Consider the following 6,457-nt stretch of genomic DNA (forward strand, 5'->3'; position numbering starts at 1 on the left):
CTCCATGCAGATCTCCTCTAGAGGGGCTGTCACTGGGAAATACGGACTTTCAACTTCCTCCAAATATTTTCTATGGGGTTGAGATCTGGAGACTGGCTAGGCCACTCCAGGACCTTGAAATGTTTCTTACGAAGCCACTCCTTCATTGCCCCGGCAGTGTGTTTGGGATCATTGTCATGCTGAAAGACCCAGCCACGTTTCATCTTCAATGCCCTGCTGATAGAAGGAGGTTTTCACTCAAAATCTCACGATACATGGCCCCATTCATTCTTTCCCTTACACGGATCAGCCGTCCTGGTCTCTTTGCAGAAAAACATCCCCAAAGCATGATGTTTCCACCCCCATGCTTCACAGTAGGTTTGGTGTTCTTTGGATGCAACTCAGCTTTCTTTCTCCTCCAAACACAAGTTGTGTTTCTACCAAAAAGTTCTATTTTGGTTTCATCTGACCATATAACATTCTCTAAATCCTCTTCTGCATCATCCAAATGATCTCTAGCAAACTTCAGATGGGCCTGGACATGTACTGGCTTTACCAGGGGGACACGTCTGGCACTGCAGGATCTGAGTCCCTGGTGGTGTAGTGTGTTACTGATGGTTCCTGCAGGTCCTTCACTAGGCCCCCCGTGTGGTTCTGGGATCTTTACTCACCGTTCTTGGGATCATTTTTACTCCACAGGGTGAGATCTTGCGTGGAGCCCCAGATCGAGGGAGATTATCAGTGTTCTTGTACGTCTTCCATTTTCTAATAATTACTCCCACAGTTGATTTCTTCACACCAAGCTGCTTACCTATTGCAGATTCAGTCTTCCCAGCCTGGTGCACGTCTACAATTTTGTTTCTCACATCCTTTGACAGCTCTTTGGTTTTGGCCATAGTGGAGTTTGGAGTGTGACTGTTTGAGGTTGTGGACAGGTGTCTTTTATACTGATAACCAGTTAAAACAGGTGCCATTAATACAGGTAACGAGTGGAGGACAGAGGAGCCTCTTAAAGAAGAAGTTACAGGTCTGTGAAAGCCAGAAATCTTGCTTGTTTGTAGGGGACCAAATACTTATTTTACCCAGGAATTTACCAATTCATTCAGTAAAAATCCTACAATGTGATTTCCTGGATTTTTCCTCCCTATTCTGTCTCTCATAGTTGAAGTTACTTATGATTAAAATTACAGGCCTCTCATCTTTTTAAGTGGGAGAACTTGCACAATTGGTGTCTGACTAAATACTTTTTTTCCCCACTGTACACACACACACATATATATATATAAGATAAGATAAACCTTTAATAGTCCCACAGAGGGGAAATTTGCAGTTTACAGCAGCAAAGGGGATAGTGCAAAAACAAGAGGCATCAATAGAGAAGTAATAACACAGTAATAATAATAACACACTATAAACAGTAAACTGGTATATACAATAAGAAGAAGAAGAAGAAGAAAAATAAATAATAAGAAATACTACTATATAAAAAGATAACAGACGGATATATACAGATGGATACCGTATTTACATAATTGCACGTTGCAGTGAATGAAAGATATTGGATATATATATATATATATATATATATATATATATATATATATATATATATATACATGCTCAGTATTGTCAATATATCAGAAGTTCTCATGTTTTTGGCCAAACAGAGGACAGTGGTCCATCTCCAGCACTGGACATGGCACAACTTTAATTTTCTGTTTAAAAAAAAAAAAGGATTTAGACACAGTTTTGGCGAGGGAGCCAAAGAAAAGCTGCTGGCATCATTTCCAGTACCATTTACATCTGTGCAATAAACCTGTCTCTTTAAAAGTGCAATAACCACTAATACCTCACGTATTTTTGTAAATATTTGTAAATATTTTGTAAATATTATATTATAGTTTATTTGGTGTTTACTACTTTTTTTCTCTCTTGTACATAGTCTTTTTCTACTTTTTTATATTGCTCTTTTTTATTATTTTACTATTTATGGTTATTTCTATTTTAAATCTTTTGTATAAAGCGTGTGTGTGTTTTGGCTGCTGCACGACTGAATTTCTCCTCTGGGAGATCAATAAAGTCTACTATTCTATTCTTTTCTATTTTGAAATTGCAACAATATTCATTCACATGTTGAGCACGTAAGAACATTGATAATAATGTTAGTAAAATCAAATAAAACTTTATTTATGTAAAATATTGCGTACAATAAAATGCTGCACAAAATGCTAAACAGTAAAAACAAAATTGGAAAGCAGCCTCACCATGGGTACTTGCATTAACAATGGGAATCTTAAGAAAGCCGGTTCCAGCCTTCTTAAACATTAAAGAGTGCTCACTCAGTGCGCTCCCTAAAGTGCTATTTGAAACTGCCTATATTACAGTAATGAAAAAGTTGAAGATGTCCCCACTTGGTAACCTGCTGCAGTAGATCTGGGGCCTGTACTACGAAGCAAGTTCAACATATCCAGGATATCTTTTCCTTATCCAGATTCACTAAGCGGGACAATTGCAATCACGCTAAGCGGTCACACGACGGGGGTTATCAACTCGGTAGATCGACCCAGCTTTCTCCAATCTGGATATGAGCGCGTGCACATAAAAGGGGCGGTGTTTTCAGCGCATGACCAATCGCAAGCATGGAGAAGTCCGCTGTCAGAGCCGCTTATTTCAGTAGCGAAGAGCAAACTATAATTTTACGGAAATATGATGAGTATAGGCATATAATACAGGCAAAAAGCAACACAGTTGCAGCTGCAAAATGCAGGAAAGACAGCTGGCAAAAGATCGCTGACTGTATAAATGTGTAAATTCATAGGGATATAAACATATATTTGAATATTCTGGGAATCTTAATCTTAAACTGTAAACCATGATCAGCAATATTAAAATAATAAAAGGCTTGCAATATTTCAGTTGATTTGTAATGAATCCAGAATGTATGACATTTTTTTGTTTTTGTGTTTGCATTACAGAAAATCACAATATTCTAATTTTCTGAGACAGTCCTGTATATATTGGTTCTATAACTATTGTTGTTGACCGATAACTTGTGCTGATGCTGTACCAAAGAATTGGGTTTTTTTATTTATTTTATTTTATTTTTTATTTTTTCAGGAGGGGAGTGTTTAGTATTTTAAAGTGACTTCTCAGAATGTTCGAGGGACGAAATTGAAAATCCCTTTTTTGCTATCCCCTTACAAATGCATCTTCTTTTTGATTTCTTCTTGATTTATTTATTTAATTGGTATTAGTTTTGGATTGACTGTACATCGGATTTTGGGTGATGATTTGTTTTATTTATTCATTGATTGATTTATTTTTTATTTTCTCCTCCACCTCTTTTTTCTTTTTTTCCTTTTTCCTTGATTTTTTTGGATCGTTCATACAGGGAAAGCAAAGGGGTTTTGGTGGTCCCTGAATACGCGTTCTGTTCGGAGGGATCCTCTCACGATCCGCGCACCAAGCTCCACTGGATTCTCTTCGAAAGGGCATGCCATTTTCCAAGAGAGCTGATTGGTCAGTGGGCGGTGCTTTTACACCCGGCGATCTGTATCTCGAACATAACCTGCTCCGGAGCAGGTTAGCTGTTCAGCATAAGTTACCATGGCGATGTGCCCCGATAAGAAGTGAACCACCGTCGTAGTCCTGAAAACCCAGGGTTAAACCTGAAGTTACCTCGCTAACCCCAAATCCCGCTTCGTAGTACAGGCCCCTGGTCATGTGATCTTCTTTGCAACCGTCTGAGGTTTCCTGTTGAACTGCTTTACATTAAAACACTAATTTTTGCCACCTTTTTCTATGCTAGTTTGGATGTTTTACTGATAAAAATAATTTTCTATGGGATGTTTTGGCTTTTTTCATTATTATTTATGGTACATTTATTTACAACAGTAACGTTTATTTGTGGGAGCAGCTGACTGAGCTTTCCAAACCCAAGTAGGGTTAAAAAAATATTTTTTTTTAAGATGTCAACTATACTGAAGAGAACAATGAGGAGACAGAGGAGTAAGAGCAAAAAACAACAAGAAAGGAGGAGGACATTTAAATGGTTTCTGTTCGGCATTGTCATACTGTAACTGAAAATCTTGGAACACTGATGAAGACTAAGCAGGGCTGTTGGGGAGGAAGTAAAATAAATAATCAGGAGATGCTTTATCGAGACATGGCTGTAGGAATATATTTTGCTCTCCAACACCCCTCTACTCAATATCCATATACGCAGATCTACAAAACTTGCTGACTGATTGTTATGTCATCAGCTCTGCTGTTGCCAAGCTACAAAAACACCACCTTATTGCACTGATGGTGATCCAGAGTGATTTCAGTTTCAGACACGCCCTATTTTCTGCAACACATCACAATTTCCCAGCAGGTTTTTTTATAAATGTTATTTTCAAATTAATTCAGCTCTATGAGCAGAAGTAGAAAAGACCAGAAACGTCACTGAAATCTATTTACCTCACCGCAACTAGATTAAAACGCTGACAAATAGGGGTTGACTTGCATTTAAAAGATCCCTGACCCTGCTGAGTGTCAAATTCTTCCTTGGCAGTTATTGAACCCCACATTGCCTCTGATGTACTGGAAAAAGACAAAACACTACATGCCGTATAGAGCGCAATATAAAAGAATGTTGACAGATAAGGGAGTGTAGAGTGGGAGGGCTCAAGGAAACACTACTCTTGGATGGTCTTTCTCTGTGTCTTAAATCAAGACAGGGGCATGTGTGACTGTGGCAGTGGGTGGGGTTTATCACCATTCGACCGAACCTCATTAATTCTAATAAGGAAATTAATCACTGAAGCTGCTATGCTTGATATCAACACAAAAACAGCCAAAAGCAAAGCAGAGCAGGTTTTGGTAAAGTCAGAGGAGTTGGTAAAGCTGAGCGGTCATATAATGTAATATAATGCCCTTTGGCTGCCCAGTTGTAGACGATCAATATTAAGTCAGTGCAAGACTTGGACTGCATTGGACTCCAAGTGGTGCAAGTGATTCTCTGGGGATCGCCACTTATGTAAACCCCGCTGGTTTAAAAGCAGCCCTGCAGCGCCCTCTGCTGTCACGATGAGGGAAACGCATGAGAGGAAGCGCAAAGAATCAAGGCGGATTTTTGGCTCAGCCTTTACGCCAACGCTGAACCATAATTCAGGCTTCAGCCGCATCTGACCTGATCAGTGCTTCATGTAAATGTGCGTTTAACTTTGAAGCGACTAAATAAAGCACAAAAACGAATTTGGGGTGTAATTCTCATGATTGATAGAATTTTTAACTGCATGTAATGGTGACATTTTAACCCCCCACCCACTTTCTCAACTCTCTATCTGCAAGATCCAGTCTAACTTGAAAAACTGAACCATGCACTGTTCCCTAATGTGCCCATTTGGGTGGAGAACTCGTTGGTGCTGTATATAGATCAACCATTTCAATTTTATGAAGTTGGTGAGAGGTCAGTAATAAAGCAAAACATAGCTTATAAGTACATATGCATACCTGTCAATTCTCCCGTTTTGCCCGGGAAACTACTGTATTTTACCACTCATTCCATCCGTCCTCCCGTATTAATATTTTCCCGTAAATTTCCCGTATTATAATATAATTTTAGAAAAGCATTCCTGTGCCTCTCCAAACTGAATTGTCACTGGCCTTGCGAGAACTGCCACTTGCTGTAGCCTGGGTGAGAGCTCTCGCGAGATTAGTGGCAACAACGGGAGCAAACCATGGAGCAAACTCGGAACAACAAAATCAAGAGAAATGGATGGATGTAACGAGAGAGAAGGCTTTTCTCCCCAAAAAAGCAAAGATTTCGTGTAAATATCTCTAAAAATGGGATGGCAAATTTACTTTCCTTAAGAGGAGTTCTGAAAGATGTGTAACTGCGATTTCAGTGTCTCTCACGGGGAAGGACTGATGTCTGTCAGCAGCAGCAGCTGGAGACAGAAACATGCGTCTGTGTCATCAGTCAATACCAGAGAGCCGTATGAGTGAAAATGACAAATTAAAAGAAAATGTAAATGTTTCACTTGAAGATAATCAATGTGTATATAAACTGAAATATTTAAAATAAATAAGTGTGCTTTAATTCCCCTTTGTGTTTTTATTTAGGTTCTATTATAGGAATTGCATACATAGGAATGTCCACAGCATTTCAGTATCAACAAAGGTAGGCCTATCAGATTCTGAGCACATAATTGTAGATTGTAAGTGGTTGACAGGTAGTTATTTTAGATTTCTTGTAAACCTGTCTTAAAATGTAAGGGATACTGGACTTTGGTTGGGCTGGTGGGACAGCGGAAAATGTTCCTTATTTTTAAATCCAAAACTTGACAGGTATGCATATGGATATTAAAATGTACTTCCTTATCTGACAATCTTTACTTTCTTTGTCACAATCAAACCATCTGTGAAGAAAAACAGCTAAATCAAAACAGTACCTGTTCTTGTGTTTCAGCCCAGAAGAGGAAGTCTCAAAAGG

Source organism: Cololabis saira, chromosome 3, assembly GCF_033807715.1.
Source record: "Cololabis saira isolate AMF1-May2022 chromosome 3, fColSai1.1, whole genome shotgun sequence".
Classification (NCBI taxonomy): domain Eukaryota; kingdom Metazoa; phylum Chordata; class Actinopteri; order Beloniformes; family Belonidae; genus Cololabis; species Cololabis saira.